General features: G+C 50.9%; 1 pseudogene; it reads left to right on the forward strand.

Moving 5' to 3' along the window:
• The first annotated feature begins 14,781 nt into the window (after positions 1-14,781).
• LOC124328448 lies at positions 14,782-18,274 on the forward strand (annotated as a pseudogene).
• The last annotated feature ends 1,196 nt before the right edge of the window (positions 18,275-19,470 follow it).

The following is a 19,470-nucleotide window of genomic DNA, read 5'->3' on the forward strand; positions in this document are numbered from 1 at the left end:
TCCAATACCCGCCAATAGAACTCAAATAACTTGAATAATTTTTAAAAATTCAAGTGCTGTGATGTGCGTTTTTCTAAAACTTTTTGTTCATGATTTGCTCTATAAATTTATTGATTCAATAGACTTGAAATGATGTATTGGACATTGATTTACACATCGTGTAATTAAAAAATGGTTTTAACAAGTGAAAAAAATATTATAGCAACTTCAAGTGCTCAGCTGTTCTCTGCTGTGCTCTATCGTGCTCTGGCGTGCACTTGCGTGCTCTGGCGTGCTCTGGCGTGCATTGACGTGCACTGGCGTGCTCTGGCGTGCACTGGCGTGCTCTGGCGTGCACTGGCGTGCTCTTGTGTGAATTGGCGTGCTCTGGCGTGCACTGGCGTGCTCTGGCGTGCATTGACGTGCTCTGGCGTGCACTGGCGTACTCTGGTGTGAATTGGCGTGCTCTGGCGTGCCCTGGCGTAATCTGGCGTGCACTGGCTTGCTCTGGCGTGCACTGGCGTGCTCTGGCGTGCGCTGGCGTGCTCTGGCGTGCTCTGGCGTGCTCTGGCGTGCACTGGCGTGCTCTGGCGTGCACTGACGTGCTATGGCGTAAACTGGCGTGCTCTGGCGTGCACTGGCGTGCTCTGGCGTGCACTGGCGTGCTCTGGCGTGCACTGGCAAGCTCTGGTGTGAATTTGAGTCCTCTGGCGTGCACTGGCGTTCTTTGGCCTGCTCTGGTTTGAATTGGCGTACTCTGGCGTGCACTGGCGTGCTCTGGCGTGCACTGGCGTGCACTGGCGTGCTCTGGCGTGCACTGGCGTGCTCTGGCGTGCACTGGCGTGCTCTGGCGTGCACTGGCGTGCTCTGGGGTGCACTGGCGTGCTCTGGCGTAAACTGGCGTGCTCTGGCGTGCACTGGCGTGCTCTGGCGTGCACTGGCGTGCACTGGCGTGCTCTTGCGTGTACTGGCGTGCTCTGGCGTGCACTGGCGTGCCCTGGCGTGCTCTGCTATGCAGAACTGAAGTGCTTGACAATAGAAATCCACTACCCGACAATAGAACTCAAATAACTTGAATAATTTTTAAAAATTCAAGTGCTGTGATGTGCGTTTTTCTAAAACTTTTTGTTCATGATTTGCTCTATAAATTTATTGATTCAATAGACTTTAAATGGTGTATTGGACATTGATTTACACATCCTGTAATTAAAAAATGGTTTTAACAAGTGAAACAAATATTATAGCAACTTCAAGTGCTGAGCTGTTCTCTGCTGTGCTCTACCGTGCTCTGGCGTGCACTGGCGTGCTCTGGCGTGCACTGGCGTGCTCTGGCGTGCACTGGCGTGCTCTGGCGTGCACTGGCGTGCTCTGGCGTGCACTGGCGTGCTCTGGCGTGCATTGAAATGCTCTGGCTTGCACTGGCGCGCTCTGGTGTGGATTGGCGTGCTCTGGTGTGAATTGGCGTGCTCTGGCGTGTACTGGCGTGCAATGGAGTGCACTGGCGTGCTCTGACGTGCATTGACGTGCTCTGGCTTGCACTGGCGTTCTCTGGCGTGAACTTGCGTGCTCTGGCGTGCACTGGCGTGCTCTGGTGTGAATTGGAGTGCTCTGGCGTGCACTGGCGTGCTCTGGCGTGCTCTGGCGTGCATTGACATGCTCTGGCGTGCATTGACGTGCTCTGGCGTGCACTGGCGTGCTCTGGCATGCACTGGCGTGCTTTTGCGTGCACTGGCGTGCTCTGGTGGGCATTGACGTGCTCTGGCGTGCACTGGCTTGCTCTGGCGTTCTCTGGCGTGCATTGACGTGCTCTGGCGTGCACTGGCGTGCTCTAGCGTGCTCTGGCGTGCACTGGCATGCTTTGGCGTACACTGGCGTGCTCTGGAATGCACTGGCGTGCTCTGGCGTGCACTGGCGTGCTCTGGCGTGCTTTGCTATGCAGAACTCAAGTGCTTGACAATAGAAATCCACTACCCGACAATAGAACTCAAATAACTTGAATAATTTTTAAAAATTCAAGTGCTGTGATGTGCGTTTTTCTAAAACTTTTTGTTCATGATTTGCTCTATAAATTTATTGATTCAATAGACTTGAAATGGTGTATTGGACATAAATTTACACATCCTGTAATTAAAAAATGGTTTTAACAAGTGAAAAAAATATTATAGCAACTTCAAGTGCTGAGCTGTTCTCTTCTGTGCTCTACCGTGCTCTGGCGTGCACTGGCGTGCTCTGGCGTGCTCTGGCGTGCATTGACGTGCTCTGGCGTGCACTGGCGTGCTCTGGCGTGCACTGGCGTGCACTGGCGTACTCTGGCGTGCATTGACGTGCTCTGGCGTGCACTGGCGTACTCTGGTGTGAATTGGCGTGCTCTGGCGTGCACTGGCGTAATCTGGCGTGCACTGGCTTGCTCTGGCGTGCACTGGCGTGCTCTGGGCTGCACTGGCGTGCTCTGGCGTGCACTGGCGTGCTCTGGCGTGCACTAGCGTGCTCTGGCGTGTAATGGCGTGCTCTGGCGTGCACTGGTGTGCCCTGGCGTGCTCTGCTATGCAGAACTGAAGTGCTTGACAATAGAAATCCACTACCCGACAATAGAACTCAAATAACTTGAATTAGTTTAAAAATTCAAGTGCTGTGATGTGCGTTTTTCTAAAACTTTTTGTTCATGATTTGCTCTATAAATTTATTGATTCAATAGACTTGAAATGGTGTATTGGACATTGATTTACACATCATGTAATTAAAAAATGGTTTTAACAAGTGAAACAAATATTATAGCAACTTCAAGTGCTGAGCTGTTCTCTGCTGTGCTCTACCGTGCTCTGGCGTGCACTGGCGAGCTCTGGCGTGCATTGAAATGCTCTTGCGTGCACTGGCGCGCTCTGGTTTGGATTGGCGTGCTCTGGTGTGAATTGGCGTGCTCTGGCGTGTACTGGCGTGCAATGGAGTGCACTGGCGTGCTCTGACGTGCATTGACGTGCTCTGGCGTGCAATGGCGTTCTCTGGCGTGAACTTGCGTGCTCTGGCGTGCACTGGCGTGCTCTGGTGTGAATTGGAGTGCTCTGGCGTGCACTGGCGTGCTCTGGCGTGCTCTGGCGTGCATCAACGTACTCTGGCGTGCATTGACGTACTCTGGCGTGCACTGGCGTGCTCTGGCGTGCACTGGCGTGCTCTGGCATGCACTGGCGTGCTTTTGCGTGCACTGGCGTGCTCTGGTGTGCATTGACGTGCTCTGGCGTGCACTGGCTTGCTCTGGCGTGCACTGGCGTGCTCTGGCGAGCACTGGCGTGCACTGGCGTGCTCTGGCGTGCATTGACGTGCTCTGGCGTGCACTGGCGTGCTCTGGCGTGCACTGGCGTGCTCTGGCGTGCATTGGCGTGCTCTGGCGTGCACTGGCGTTCTCTGGCGTGCATTGACGTGCTCTGGCGTGCACTTGCGTGCTTTTGCGTGCTTTTGCGTGCACTGGCGTGGTCTGGCGTGCATTGACGTGCACTGGCGTGCACTGGCTTGCTCTGGCGTGCATTGACGTGCTCTGGCGTGCACTGGCGTGCTCTGGCGTGCTCTGGCGTGCACTGGCGTTCACTGGCGTGCTCTGGCGTGCTCTGGCGTGCTCTGGCGTGCACTGGCGTGCACTGGCATGCTCTAGCGTGCACTGGCGTGCTTTGGCGTGCACTGGCGTGCTCTGACATGCACTGGCGTAATCTGGCGTGCTCTGCTATGCAGAACTCAAGTGCTCGACAATAGAAATCCACTACCCGACAATAGAACTCAAATAACTTGAATAATTTTTAAAAATTCAAGTGCTGTGATGTGCGTTTTTCTAAAACTTTTTGCTCAAAATTTGCTCTATAAATTTATTGATTCAATAGACTTGAAATAGTGTATTGGAAATTGATTTACACATCCTGTAATTAAAAAATGGTTTTAACAAGTGAAAAAAATATTATAGCAACTTCAAGTGCTGAGCTGTTTTCTGCTGTGCTCTACCGTGTTCTGGCGTGCACTGGCGTGCTCTGGCGTACTCTGGCGTGCATTGACGTGCTCTGGCGTGCACTGGCGTGCTCTGGCGCGCATTGACGTGCTCTGGCGTGCACTGGCGTGCTCTGGTGTGAATTGTCGTGCTCTGGTGTGAATTGGCGTGCTCTGGCGTGTACTGGAGTACTCTGGAGTGCACTGGCGTGCTCTGGCGAGCATTGACGTGCTCTGGCGTGCACTGACGTGCTCTTGCAGGAACTGGCGTGCTCTGGCGTGCACTGGCCTGCTCTGGCGTGCACTGGCGTGCTCTGGCGTGCAGTGGCGTGCTCTGGCCTGCTCTTGTTTGAATTGGCGTACTCTGGCGTGCACTGGCGTGCTCTGGCGTGCATTGACGTTGCCTGGAATGCACTGGAGTGCACTGGCGTGCTCTGGCTTGCACTGGCGTGCTCTGGCGTGCACTGGCGTGCTCTGGCGTGTACTGGCGTGCTCTGGCGTGCACTGGCGTGCCCTGGCGTGCTCTGCTATGCAGAACTGAAGTGCTTGACAATAGAAATCCACTACCCGACAATAGAACTCAAATAACTTGAATAATTTTTAAAAATTCAAGTGCTGTGATGTGCGTTTTTCTAAAACTTTTTGTTCATGATTTGCTCTATAAATTTATTGATTCAATAGACTTGAAATGGTGTATTGGACATTGATTTACACATCCTGTAATTAAAAAATGGTTTTAACAAGTGAAACAAATATTATAGCAACTTCAAGTGCTGAGCTGTTCTCTGCTGTGCTCTACCGTGCTCTGGCGTACACTGGCGTGCTCTGGCGTGCTCTGGCGTGCTCTGGCGTGCTCTGGCGGGCTCTGGCTTGCTCTAGCGTGCATTGACGTTTTCTGGAGTGCACTGGAGTGCACTGGCGTGCTCTGGCTTGCACTGGCGTGCTCTGGCGTGCACTGGCGTGCTCTTGCTTGCACTGGCGTGCTCTGGAGTGCTCTGGCGTGCATTGGCGTGCTCTGGCGTGCACTGGCGTGCTCTGGCGTGCACTGGTGTGCTCTGGCATGCATTGACATGCTCTGGCGTGCACTGGCGTGCTCTAGTGTGAATTGGCGTGCTCTGGCGTGCACTGGCGGGCTCTGGCGTGCTCTGTCGTGCTCTGGCATGCTCTGCTATGCAGATCTCAAGTGCTTGACAATAGAAATCAACTACCCGACAATAGAACTCAATTAACTTGAATAATTTTTAAAAATTCAAGTGCTGTGATGTGCGTTTTTCTAAAACTTTTGGTTCATGATTTTCTCTATAAATTTATTGATTCAATAGACTTGAAATGGTGTATTGGACATTTATTTACGAAACTGTAATTAAAAAATGGTTTTAACAAGTGAAAAAAAATATTATAGCAACTTCAAGTGCTGAGCTGTTCTCTGCTGTGCTCTACCGTGCTCTGGCGTGCACTGGCGTGCTCTGGCGTGCTCTGGCGTGCTCTGGCTTGCTCTGGCGTGCATTAACGTGCACTGGCGTGCTCTGGCGTGCACTGGCGTGCTCTGGCATGCACTGGCGTGCTCTGGCGTGCACTGGGGTGCTCTGGCGTGCACTGGCGTTCTCTGGCGTGCATTGACGTGCTCTGGCGTGCACTGGCGTGCTCTGGTGTGAATTGGCGTGCTCTGGCGTGCACTGGCGTGCTCTTGTGTACACTGGCGTGCTCTGGCGTGTACTGGCGTGCTCTGGCGTGCATTGACGTGCACTGGCGTGCTCTGGCGTGCACTGGCGTGCACTGGCGTGCTCTGGCGTGCTCTGGTGTAAATTGGCGTGCACTGGCGTGCACTGGCGTGCTCTGGCGTGCACTGGCGTGCTCTGGCGTGCACTGGCGTGCTCTGGCGTGCACTGGCGTGCTCTGGCGTGCACTGGCGTGCTCTGGCGTGCTCTGGCGTGCTCTGGCGTGCACTGGCGTGTTCTGTTGTGCACTGGCGTGCTCTGGCGTGCTCTTTCGTGCTCTGGCGTGCACTGTCGTGCACTGGCGTTCTCTGGCGTGCATTGACGTTCTCTGGCGTGCACTGGCGTGCTCTGGTGTGAATTGGCGTGCTCTGGCGTGCACTGGCGTGCTCTTGCGTACACTGGCGTGCTCTTGAATGCACTGGCGTGCTCTGGCGTGCATTGACGTGCACTGGCGAGCTCTGGCGTGCACTGGCGTGCTTTGGCGTGCACTGGCGTGCTCTGGTGTAAATTGGCGTGCTCTGGCGTGCACTGGCGTGCTCTGGCGTGCACTGGCGTGCTCTGGCGTGCACTGGCGTGCCCTGGCGTGCACTGGCGTGCTCTGGTGTGAATTGGCGTGCTCTGGCGTGCACTGGCGTGCTCTGGCGTGCACTGGCGTTCTCTGGCGTGCACTGGCGTGCTCTGGCGTGCACTGGCGTTCTCTGGTATGCACTGGTCTGCTCTAGCGTGCACTGGCGTGCTCTGGCGTGTATTGCCGTGCTCTGGCGTGCACTGGCGTGCTCTGGCGTGCTCTGGCATGATCTGGCATGCTCTGCTATGCAAAACTCAAGTGCTTGAAAATAGAAATCCACTACCCGACAATAGAACTCAAATAACTTGAATAATTTTTAAAATTCAAGTTCTGTGATGTGCGTTTTTCTAAAACTTTTTGTTCATGATTATCTCTACAAATTTATTGATTCAATAGACTTGAAATGGTGTATTGGACATTGATTTACACATCCTGTAATTAAAAAATGGTTTTAACAAGTGAAAAAAATATTATAGCAACTTCAAGTGCTGAGCTGTTCTCTGCTGTGCTCTACCGTGCTCTGGCGTGCTCTTGCGTGCACTGGCGTTCTCTGGCGTGCACTGGCGTGCTCTGGTGTGCACTATCGTGCTCTGGCGTGCACTGGCGTGCTCTCGCGTGCATTGACGTGCTCTGGCGTGCACTGGCGTGCTCTGGTGTGAATTGGCGTGCTCTGGCGTGCACTGGCGTGCTCTGGCGTAAACTGGCGTTCTCTGGCATGCACTGGCGTGCTCTGGCGTGCACTGGCGTGCTCTGGCGTGCTCTGGCGTGCATTGGCGTGCACTGGCGTGCTCTGGTGTGAATTGCCGTGCTCTGGCGTGTACTGGCGTGCTCTGGCGTGCACTGGCGTGCTCAGGCGTGCACTGGCGTGCTCTGGCGTGCCCTAGCGTGCTCTGGCGTGCACTGGCGTGCTCTGGCTTGCTCTGGCGTGCATTGACATGCTCTGGCGTGCACTGGCGTGATCTGGTGTGAATTGGCGTGCTCTGGCGTGCATTGAATTGCTCTGGCGTGCACTGGCGTGCTCTGACGTGCTCTGGCGTGCACTGGCGTGCTCTGGCGTGCTCTGGCGTGCTCTGGCGTGCTCTGTCGTGCACTAGCGTGCTCTGGCGTGCACTGGCGTGCTCTGGCGTGCTCTGGCGTGCTCTGGCGTTCTCTGGCGTGCACTAGCGTGCTCTGGCGTGCACTGGCGTGCTCTGGTGTGCACTGGCGTGCTCTGGTGTGAATTGGCATGCACTGGCGTGCTCTGGTGTGAATTGGCGTGCTCTGGCGTGCACTGGCGTGCTCTGCTATGCAGAACTCAAGTGCTTGACAATAGAAATCCACTACCCGACAATAAAACTCAAATAACTTGAATAATTTTTAAAAATTCAAGTGCTGTGATGTGCGTTTTTCTAAAACTTTTTGTTCATGATTTGCTCTATAAATTTATTGATTCAATAGACTTCAAATGGTGTATTGGACATTGATTTACACATCCTGTAATTAAAAAATGGTTTTAACAAGTGAAAAAAATATTATAGCAACTTCAAGTGCTGAGCTGTTCTCTGCTGTGCTCTACCTTGCTCTGCCGTTTTCTGGCGTGCATTGTCGTGCTCTAACGTGCATTGACGTGCTCTGGCGTGCACTGGCGTGCAATGGCGTGCTCTGGCGTGCAATGGCGTGCTCTGGCGTGCACTGGCGTGCTCTGGCGTGCTCTGGTTTGAATTGGCGTCCTCTGGCGTGCACTGGCGTGCATTGACGTTCTCTGGCGTGCATTGACGTGCAATGGCGTGCTTTGCGTGCTCTGGCGTGCACTGGCGTGCACTGGCGTGCTCTGGCGTGCACTGGCGTGCTCTGGCGTGCACTGGCGTGCACTGGCGTGCTCTGGCGTGCACTGGCGTGCTCTGGCGTGCACTGGCGTGCTCTGATGTGCACTGGCGTGCTCTGGTGTGAATTGGCGTGGTCTGGGGTGAATTGGCGTGCTCTGGCGTGTACTGGCGTGCTCTGGAGTGCACTGGCGTGCTCTGGCGTGCATTGACGTGCTCTGGCGTGCACTGGCGTGCTTTGCCGTGAACTGGCGTTCTCTGGCGTGCACTGGTGTGCTCTGGGGTACACTGGCGTGCGCTGCCATTCACTGGCATGCTCTGGCGTGCATTGACGTGCTCTGGCGTGCACTGGCGTGCTCTGTTGTGAATTTGCGTACTCTGGCGTGCACTGGCGTGCTCTGTTGTGAATTTGCGTGCTCTGGCGTGCACTTGCGTGCACTGGCGTGCTCTGGCGTGCACTGGCGTGCTCTGGCGTACACTGGCGTGCTCTGGCATGCACTGGCGTGCTCTGGCGTGCACTGGCGTGCTCTGGTGTGAATTGGCGTGCTCTGGTGTGCACTGGCGGGCTCTGGCGTGCTCTGTCGTGCTCTGGCATGCTCTGATATGCAAATCTCAAGTGCTTGAAAATAGAAATCCACTACCCGACAATAGAACTCAAATAACCTGAATAATTTTTAAAAATTCAAGTGCTGTGATGTGCGTTTTTCTAAAACTTTTTGTTCATGATTAGCTCTATAAATTTATTGATTCAATAGACTTGAAATGGTGTATTGGACATTGATTTACACATCCTGTAATTAAAATATGGTTTTAACAAGTGAAAAAAATATTATAGCAACTTCAAGTGCTGAGCTGTTCTCTGCTGTGCTCTACCGTGCTCTGGCGTGCACTGGCGTGCTCTGGCTTGCTCTGGCGTGCATTGACGTGCTCTGGCGTGCACTGGCTTGCTCTGGTGTGAATTGGCGTGCTCTGGCGAGCACTGGCGTGCTCTAGCGTGCTCTGCTATGCAGAACTCAAGTGCTTGACAATAGAACTCCACTACCCGACAATATAACTCAAATAACTTATTAAGTTTTAAAAATTCAATTGCTATGATGTGCGTTTTTCTTAAACTTTTTGTTCATGATTTTCTCTATTAATTTATTGATTAAATAGACTTGAAATGGTGTATTGGACATTTATTTACACATCCTGTAATTCAAAAATGGTTTTAACAAGTGAAAAAAATATTATAGCAACATCAAGTGCTGAGCTGTTCTCTGCTGTGCTCTACCATGCTCTGGCGTGCACTGGCGTGCTCTGGCGTGCTCTGGCGTACTCTGGCTTGCTCTGGCGTGCATTGAAGTGCTCTGGCGTGCACTGGCGTGCTCTGGCGTGCACTGGCGTGCTCTGGCGTGCACTGGCGTGCTCTGGCGTGCACTGGCGTGCTCTGGCGTGCACTGGCGTGCACTGGCGTGCTCTGGCGTTCTCTGGTGTTAATTGGCGTGCACTGGCGTGCTGTGGCGTGCTCTGGGTTGCTCTGGATTGCTCTGGCGTGCATTGACAAGCTCTGGCGTGCTCTGGCATGCACTGGTTTGAATTTGCGTGCACTGGCGTGCTCTGTTGTGAATTGGCGTGTTCTGGCGTGCACTTGCTTGCTCTGGCGTGCACTGGCGTGCTCTGGCGTGCACTGGCTTGCTCTGGCGTGCATTGACGTGCTCTGGCGTGCACTGGCGTGCTCTGGCGTGCACTGGCGTGCTCTGGCGTGCACTGGCGTGCTCTGGCGTGCACTGGCGTGCTCTGGCTTGCTCTGGCGTGCATTGACATGCTAAGGCGTGCACTGGCGTGCACTGGGGTGCTCTGGTGTGAATTGGCATGCTCTGGCGTGCACTGGCGTGCTCTGGCGTGCACTGGCGTGCTCTGGCGTGCACTGGCGTGCTCTGGTGTGAATTGGCGTGCTCTGGCGTGCTTTGGTGTGAATTGGCGTGCACTGGCGTGCACTGGCGTGCTTTGGCGTGCATAAACGTGCTCTGGCGTGCACTTGCGTTCTCTGGCGTGCACTGGCGTGCTCTGGTGTAAATTGGCGTGCTCTGGTGTTAATTGGCGTGCTCTGGCAAGCATTGAATTGCTCTGGCGTGCACTGGCGTGCTCTGGCGGGCACTGGCGTGCTCTGACGGCACTGGCGTGCTCTGACGGCACTGGCGTGCTCTGACGGGCACTGGCGTGCTCTGGCGTACACTGGCGTGCTTTGGCGTGCACTTGCGTGCTCTGGCGTGCACTGGCGTGCTCTGGCGTGCATTGACGTGCTCTTGCGTGCACTGGCGTGCTCTGTCGTGCTGTGGCGTGCTGTGCTATGCAGAACTTAAGTGCTTGACAATAGAAATCCACTACCCGACAATAGAACTCAAATAACTTGAATAATTTTTAAAAATTCAAGTGCTGTGATGTGCGTTTTTCTCAAACTTTTTGTTCATGGTTTGCTCTATAAATTTATTGATTAAATAGTCTTGAAATGGTGTATTGGACATTGATTTACACATCCTGTAATTAAAAAATGGTTTTAACAAGTGAAAAAAATATTATAGCAACTTCAAGTGCTGAGCTGTTCTCTGCTGTGCTCTACCGTGCTCTGGCGTGCTCTGGCGTGCTCTGGCTTGCTCTGGCGTGCATTGACGTGCTCTGGCGTGCTCTGGTGTGAATTGGCGTGCACTGGCGTGTACTGGTGTGCTCTGCCGTGCACTGGCGTGCTCTGGTGTGCTCTGGCGAGCTCTGGCGTGCTCTGGCGTGCACTGGCATGCTCTGGCGTGCATTAACTTGCTCTTGCGTGCACTTGCGTGCTCTGGCGTGCACTGGCGTGCTCTGGTGTAAATTGGCGTGCTCTGGCGTGCACTGGCGTGCTCTGGTGTTAATTGGCGTGCTCTGGCGTGCATTGAATTGCTCTGGCGTGCACTGGCGTGCTCTGGCGGGCACTGGCGTGCTCTGACGGCACTGGCGTGCTCTGACGGGCAAAGGCGTTATCTGGCGTGCACTGGCGTGCTCTGGCGTGCACTGGCGTGCTCTGGCGTGCACTGGCGTGCTCTGGCGTGCATTGACGTGCTCATGCGTGCACTGGCGTGCTCTGTCGTGCTGTGGCGTGCTGTGCTATGCAGAACTTAAGTGCTTGACAATAGAAATCCACTACCCGACAATAGAACTCAAATAACTTGAATAATTTTTAAAAATTCAAGTGCTGTGATGTGTGTTTTTCTCAAACTTTTTGTTCATGATTTGCTCTATAAATTTATTGATTAAATAGACTTGAAATGGTGTATTGGACATTGATTTACACATCCTGTAATTAAAAAATGGTTTTAACATGTAAAAAAAATATTATAGCAACTTCAAGTGCTGAGCTGTTCTCTGCTCTGCTCTACCGTGCTCTGGCGTGCTCTGGCGTGCTCTGGCGTGCTCTGGCTTGCTCTGGCGTGCATTGACGTGCTCTGGTGTGAATTGGCGTGCACTGGCGTGTACTGGTGTGCTCTGACGTGCACTGGCGTGCTCTGGTGTGAATTGGCGTGCTCTGGCGTGCTCTGGTGTGAATTGGCGTGCTCTGGCGTGCTCTGGCGTGCACTGGCGTGCTCTGGCGTGCTCTGACGCGCTCTGGCGTGCACTGGCGTGCTCTGGCGTGCACTGGCGTGCTCTGGCGTGCATTGACGTGCTCTGGCGTGCACTGGCGTGCTCTAGCTTGCTCTGGCGTGCATTGACTTGCTCTGGCGTGCACTGGCGTGCTCTGGCGAGCTCTGGCGTTTACTGGCGTGCTCTGGTGTGAATTGGCGTGCACTGGCGTGCACTGGCGTTCTCTTGCGTGCACTGGCGTGCTTTGGCGTGCACTTGCGTACTCTGGCGTGCACTGGCGTGCTCTGGCGTGCATTAACGTGCTCTTGCGTGCACTTGCGTGCTCTGGCGTGCACTGGCGTGCTCTGGTGTAAATTGGCGTGCTCTGGCGTGCACTGGCGTGCTCTGGTGTTAATTGGCGTGCTCTGGCGTGCATTGAATTGCTCTGGCGTGCACTGGCGTGCTCTGGTGGGCACTGGCGTGCTCTGACGGCACTGGCGTGCTCTGGCGTGCACTGGCGTGCTTTGGCGTGCACTGGCGTGCTCTGGCGTGCACTGGCGTGCTCTGGCGTGCACTGGCGTGCTCTGGCGTGCACTGGCGTGCTCTGGCGTGCACTGGCGTGCTCTGTCGTGCTGTGGCGTTCTGTGCTATGCAGAACTTAAGTGCTTGACAATAGAAATCCACTACCCGACAATAGAACTCAAATAACTTGAATAATTTTTAAAAATTCAAGTGCTGTGATGTTCAACATGTCCTCTCCGACTTGAGACAAGGCTTTGTCTGAAACTTTTTCATGTAACAGACAAAGACATGTCTTAAGTTTTCCTTATTTTTATTACATTGCCTCCTTATATTTGTTATACATTTATTTTATCTCTTTTCAATTCACAGCATAAACGTCCAAACGTTTATATTCCCTTTCATAATTTTATTTAAAAAATTCTGTTTTAATGGTATGGGTGACATAAAAAATTTCAGACAAAGCCATGTCTTAAGTTTTCCTTATTTTTATTACATTGCCTCCTTATATTTGTTATACATTTATTTTATCCTTTTTCAATTCACAGCATAAACGTCCAAACGTTTATGTTCCCTTTCATAATTTTATAAAAAAATTTCTGTTTCAATGGTATGGGTTACATAAAAAATTTCAGACACAGCCACAGTCGCAGAGCATGTTGAGGGTTGCACATTTTGTGAATTTTTTTCTCTTTTTATCTTAGCATTTCTTTAAAAAACTTAAACCTTAGCGTAAAGCAATTATCAAGTTTACTTCAAGATTTGAAAAAAAACATTTTTTGAAAATTCTTCTCATTTTCATTGTTGGAGCTTGGATACGTTGCTTAAAAAGTCGTTAAATTTTTAATGTGTAGATATTCACAAATGGCCTCCGGTGGTAAAATTTGCAGGGTAGAGGTTTTGTTATATTGACTCCGGCGGTAAATTTGCAGGATAGAGGATATTAACGCTTTGCCTCCGGCGGTAAATTAGTAGTGTAGAATTTTTCACGCATTGCTTCCGGCTGTTTTTTTTTTAATATGTATATTCTTTAATTTTACTGTTTAGTTTTGTGTAAATTTTTTTTTTTTCGCCAAATTTTGACTTGTCTGAGTCATGGCTAACAAAAGCATCCGTAAAAAAAATTTATCCTTAGAAAAAGTAAGACTGTAACTGAAATTGAACCATCAATCTCTTTATTACTAAGCCGGTACTATAACCATTATGCTATAACAGATTACTAATTTTATCATTTAAAAAATATATATATTGTTTTGCGTCAACGCCGTGTTTTTTACGTGAAAAATTTTCTATTACGATATATCGTCGGTACCACATCTTGGCTGCGCGCACCCATCCCCTGAAACGCCGTTATTCACAATAAATGATGTAGTCGGGAGTGGGCTTGAACCACCATACTTGACATCTTAAAGCCAGAGCCATAGCCACTACACCGTCAGCTGCTGTGATTGTGTAACCTTTGCTAGATTGAATAAGCCTCCGGCGGTAAATTTGTAGGGTAGAGATGGTGTTCACGCATTGCCTGACATAAGATATTCACGCACGATTGAATTAAACGGACGCGACAACGAATACGATTGCGGTCACGTGGCAGACGAGTAGCGCACGATCGTTCATTATTTTAGTGCTTATTGCGGGTCCGTCCGTTATTTTAGCGCTAAGCGAAATCCGTCATCTGTTTTAAGCGGCTCGCACAGCAATAAACAGTTTCGTTGAATATTTTGTGCTAGATCTAGCACTAATCTAAGCGTGCGTGGCGATAATGATTGAATTTTGTTTAACTTTTGTGAATTGCGCTAAACGTAGCGCAATTAAGTTCATTGATAGCATTTACGAAACGAGGAGAACCAGCTAAAATAAATATTTTCAGCGAAAAATCGATAAGTCAAATATTTCGTGCTAGATCTAGCGCTATGTAAGCGCGCTTGTCGAAAATGATTTAATTGAGATTAACGCACGCGCGATGCGCTAAATTCTGTGCAATACATTTCACATATAATTTACGAAACGCTTAGCGCCACTTAACGCACATCGCATTTAAGTAAAATGAACGGGCGCACTTCTCGTAAATTTTGGCTTGAAATTAATGGCGCTAAATTTTGCGCATCTTGCAGACGCATACACATAGGCTAAAAGAGCGCCTGTAATTTGATCTATTGGCCTGTATAGAAATGTACAGTCACGCGCATGTCTATTTTTAGCGATCATTGCGGGCCGGTTCGCCATTTTAGCGCTAAGTACCGCCTGTCTACTGTTTTGGGCGGCTCGCTCTAAACAAATAATTAATTTAATAATATCGCGCTAGATCTATAGCGCTACTAAGCGCGCATTGCGCTAATTTTTTTCTTCTTAATAACTTACGCGCGATTAAAAAAATTTTGTGCGCTACTTAACGCGCATCACACTAAACGAGCTCTCTCATCAATTTTCATATGAAATTTATCCCGCTAATATTTTAACCATAAAATTCACTTGCTGGCGACGACACGTACACAGATTAGTCCGATTGTGCTGCGAAATGACATTTCGCTAGACCCTAAGGGTGTAGACACATATATTTTAGCTCTTTAAAGAAAAAAACAAAAAACCCGTACTCTTCCTGGGCCTGACAACGCCCCCATATCCTCAGACTTATTTTAGCTCTTACGGTGTAAAGATGTCTGGTTTTAGTGGCAGGTATGGAGACTATTGGGTTGACCCAAGGGTCTCTAACTTTGAGAGAGAGCAGCAGGAAAGGGACCTTGTGGAACGATCTCGTTTACGGGAACGTGACTATTACGAATCGCGTTTTCAAGAGAGAGAAAGGTCGCCCTTGTGTTCTGCGCCGAGTGATTTCTATCAGGATCAGGCGCTATACCCAGCTGTACCGCCCCACGTTCGCTTCGAGGGTTATGGTAGAGTAGGGCCAGATTACGTTTTGGATCAACGGAACTTCCATTCTAGTAGAAATCCGAGATACGGAGGTAGGCCAAGCTACGACCAGCGCCGGGTAGATCCGTTAGCCGATCAGGGAGGCAGAAGTCGATACGGCGATGACATTCCCCGTCGGGAAAAATCGGAGAGACCCAACATTCCGGATCCGGACGAAGATAGTTACGGTGACGAAGAGCAACCGGAAAGTGAGGAGGTTTTAGACGAGTTAATTCTGGACGATTTAGACGATCAGGATAGGCTTCAAAAATTCTATAATCGCCCGTGGCGGCCGAGCAGCAGTAAGCCCGAAGAGCCACAGGAACCGCCACCGGCCGGCAAGTCAAAGCGTGCGTCGGCAGCCATGTCCGTGTCCGCGTCACCCAAGCCGGGTCCGTCGAAGGAGAGGACTCCAGAGCCAAGTGATAAAGCAGAACCAGCACCGTTAATAGTTCCTCAGGAGGTGAGTGATGCGCTTTCGAGTTGGTTGACGAAAGGGGTTTCGACGGAAGATTCTAAAGCCATTTCGAAGAAGACGCCGCTAGAATTTCTAGACAAGGAATTTTCGGTGAAACCCCCGAAACTAGACGGCTACATGCATAGGCGAGCGAAAGATAAAGGGAAGCTGAAGGCCGTAAACGCGTCGGAGGAGTCTTTAATTACGACTCAACTTAAGATCATGGACGTGGGCCCGCCACTTATCGATCTCTACACGCGCATTTTATCTCTCGGCGAGGGAAAAACGGAGAAGAAGGCGCAAAAATTGGTGCAAGATGCGTTGCGACAGTGGGCGCGTGCTTACCATCATATCACGAAGCAGAGACGGAGAGCGGTGATTGCCTTAGTGGAGCCGTCCTTCGACTTTCTCACGGCCGAACCCGAGGCTTTTGCGCCGGGAAAGGAGGCTCGCGAGCTCCTTTTCACCGGAAAGTTCCTGGAGTCGATGCTTAAAGAAGCATCTCAGGACGCGACGTTGGCGAGAACGGCAAAACCCAAGACGAGTCTTGGATCGAGAGGAAAGGCGCTTGCGGACCCATCTCAGTCGCTACCGCGCCATCCATTCGTTCTGCGGGCGAGAAAGGCGACGGAGCAGCCGCACAGAGGCGGAGGTGAGCGAGGGCGACCAGCAGGTGCCCACTCATGGACGCGAGGTGTTCAGAGGTACGTTCGTTTTTCAAAACCTGTTATTTCTCCGACCCAGCCGTCAGAAGAAGAGGTGGGGGCCAGATTGTTGGCCTTTGCGGGCCAATTGAGTGAGGTGACGGACGATAGTTGGGTTTTGGACGGGATTGCGCAGGGCATAAAATTAGATTTTGAGGCGCTTCCAACGCAGCTTGTAATTCCCCCCCCCCCCTGTTGCAATGTCAAAAGAAATGGTTAAAATTTGTGACAAGGAGGTGGAGGACTTGATTAGGAAACGGGCGATCACTGAGGTTGTAGATGGCTCAGAAGGTTTCGTCTGCTCCTTATTCGTTATTCCGAAAAAATCCGGCGGATTTAGGCCCATCATCAACCTTAAGCCATTAAATCGGTTCATACGATATGAACACTTTAAAATGGAAAATTTAGAATCTGCCAGGTTTCTTTTGAGAAAAGGGGATTGGATGGCGAAGCTAGATTTGAAAGATGCTTACCTGACGGTCCCTGTGCACCCCTCCCATCAGAAATTTTTGCGTTTTCAATGTAAGGGGCGTATTTTCCAATTTTCCTGTCTGGCCTTCGGTCTCGCACCCGCACCACGAATTTTTACAAAAATTCTCAAAGTAGTTATGGGTTTTCTAAGGAAAAAAGGGTTGAGACTGATAATATATCTGGACGACATTTTAATTTTAAATACGTCAAGGGAGCGCGTGATAGCGGACTTGGAAGTAGTGATCGAGTTACTTCAGCGTCTGGGTTTTATTATTAATTGGGAGAAATCGGTACTGGAGCCATCGCAGAGTCTAGATTATTTGGGGCTGGTTATCGATTCTAATCGATTGTCATTTGCATTGCCAATAGCCAAAATCGAAGCGGTTAAGGCTATGTGTGAGGCAGCTCTTTTAGCGAAGGTCGTTTCGCTGAGAGAGATAGCATCCATCATGGGAAACTTTACATGGGCAATTCCAGCAATCCCGTACGCGCAAGCGCATTACCGTCGTTTGCAAAGTTTCTACATTAGGAAGTCGCAAGCGGCAAATTCCAACCTAAAGATCAAGTGTTTGCTCTCACTCGAAGCGCAGGATGATCTAAAATGGTGGGTGGCTAACCTAGATAAAGCGAAAGATAAGGTTTTCTTTCCCCAAGCACCGGATCTCGAAATTTATACGGACGCTTCCCTATCGGGTTGGGGAGCGTGCTATAATGAGGTTAGGACAAGGGGGTCGTGGACGCTTACGGACTCAACAAGACATATCAACGAGCTTGAGCTTTTGGGCGCATTATTCGCGGTACAGGCGTTCGCAGTCCGCTCGAAAAACATAGCCATCCGTATTCATCTCGACAATGTTACAGCGGTAGCATACATAAATCATTGTGGGGGAACTAGGTCCCGAGCGCTGACAGTCATATCAGCGGAATTAACATCGTGGTGCGAGGAGCGCGGAATATCGCTGGAAGCGGTCCACGTAGCCGGGAAATTGAACGTAATTGCGGATGAGGAATCACGAGCGGGGCCCGACTCCGGCGATTGGAGGCTAGACAAGCGGATTTTTAACCGTATTCAGGACCTTTGGCCGTCAGAAGTTGACGCCTTCGCAACGCCTTGGAATGCACAGCTTCCGTCGTTTATATCATGGCATCCGCAGCCCGGGGCGATGACGACAAATGCATTTTCCGTAAATTGGGGTGGGTTGTTAGCCTATTGTTTTCCTCCTTTCGCCTTAATATTCAAGTGCCTTGAGAAGATCCGTCGTGAAAAAGCTCTGGTGGTTTTTGTATGTCCCGTATGGATAGGCCAACCGTGGTTCCCGTTACTACTGGAGCTGTCGTGCGACGTCCCCCGTCTCCTTCCAACGTCGCAACATCTGCTGAAATCAGCACTAGACGAGACCCACCCGCTCATCCGGAACGGGGCGCTACACTTGGCCGTCTGGAAGCTGTCAGGAGACAGTACCTTAAGCGAGGGTTTTCGGCAACAGTTGTCGACCTACTCATGGCCGGAAACAGGCCCAGCACTCACTCCACATACGAGTCCGCCTGGAGAAAATGGATGGATTGGTGTTTGGGGAGGCGTTCGAATCCCTTGTCAAACGATTTAGGGGAGGCGTTAGAATTCTTATCTCATTTGCATTCGTCGGGCATGTCATATAGTTCCATTAATATTCATCGATCAATGCTATCTAGCACCCTGGATCCAGTCGATGGCTTGCGCATAGGTGAACATCCGGTTGTAGTGAAACTATTGAAAGGTTGTTTTAATCAGAATCCCCCTCGCCCCAAATACAGCGTTACATGGGACCCCAGTCAGGTAATCGACTTCATTTCATCGTTGGGAGAGAACGACTCGTTATCCCTTTCAGTTCTGTCAGGCAAAGCGGCAACGTTAATCGCCCTTGCTACACTCATGAGGGTTTCGGAGATTGCAGCGATCGAGTTCAAATCGGTGATATTCAGTCAAAGCGGCGTAAAATTCTCCTTAGGCTCCCCGAGGAAAGCTCAGAGAAGTGGGCCGCTACAGACGTTTTCATTATCAGGTTGTCCGGACCCTATAGTATGTCCAGTAAAAACGCTAAAAGAATATATAGAACGAACGAATGAATTCCGCACAGAGACAAATTGTAACAGACTATTGGTAGCCGTTATTCCCCCCCACAAGCCAGTGTCATCTAACACGGTGAGCCGTTGGATTCGTTCTGTGCTAAACAGCGCCGGGGTTGATACGGACGTTTTTGGGGCTCACTCAACTAGAGGCGCCGCTGCGTCCAAAGCGGCAGTCAACGGATTGTCAATCGAAGCAATTTTACGGGCCGGAAGCTGGGCCCACGAGTCGACATTTAGAAGGTTTTATAACCGCTCTGCAGAACCGACGATCGAGTCGGCAGTCTTCGGACAAACTCACAATTAAATCCGCAATCTGTAAAATCACCCTTAGGGTCTAGCGAAATGTCATTTCGCAGCACAATTAACAATTACCAGAGGGATTGCGTAGCGATCCCGAAGGGTAATTAGAATTGTGCGAGAATAAATGAAGCGACGACCCTAAGGGTAGCTCTCCCACCCAAGCCCACCCAGCAACTTCATTTATTCATAATTTAATTGTGTTGGTTGCAATTGGATAGAGTAAACCAATCCAGAAAGACCCGGGGTTTCAACGGCGGAAATGGTCGGAACTGAAGTCATCCCAGCGGCCGGCAAGCAGTCGAGCTACATGGCTAACCGAAAGTAGTTCAAGAACAACTACTATTAAATCGCTGTTTCCTTTCGATGGTTTCTTCCCTCCCGTTGATGATCATGT

Source organism: Daphnia pulicaria, chromosome 3 (assembly GCF_021234035.1).
Source record: "Daphnia pulicaria isolate SC F1-1A chromosome 3, SC_F0-13Bv2, whole genome shotgun sequence".
Lineage (NCBI taxonomy): Eukaryota > Metazoa > Arthropoda > Branchiopoda > Diplostraca > Daphniidae > Daphnia > Daphnia pulicaria.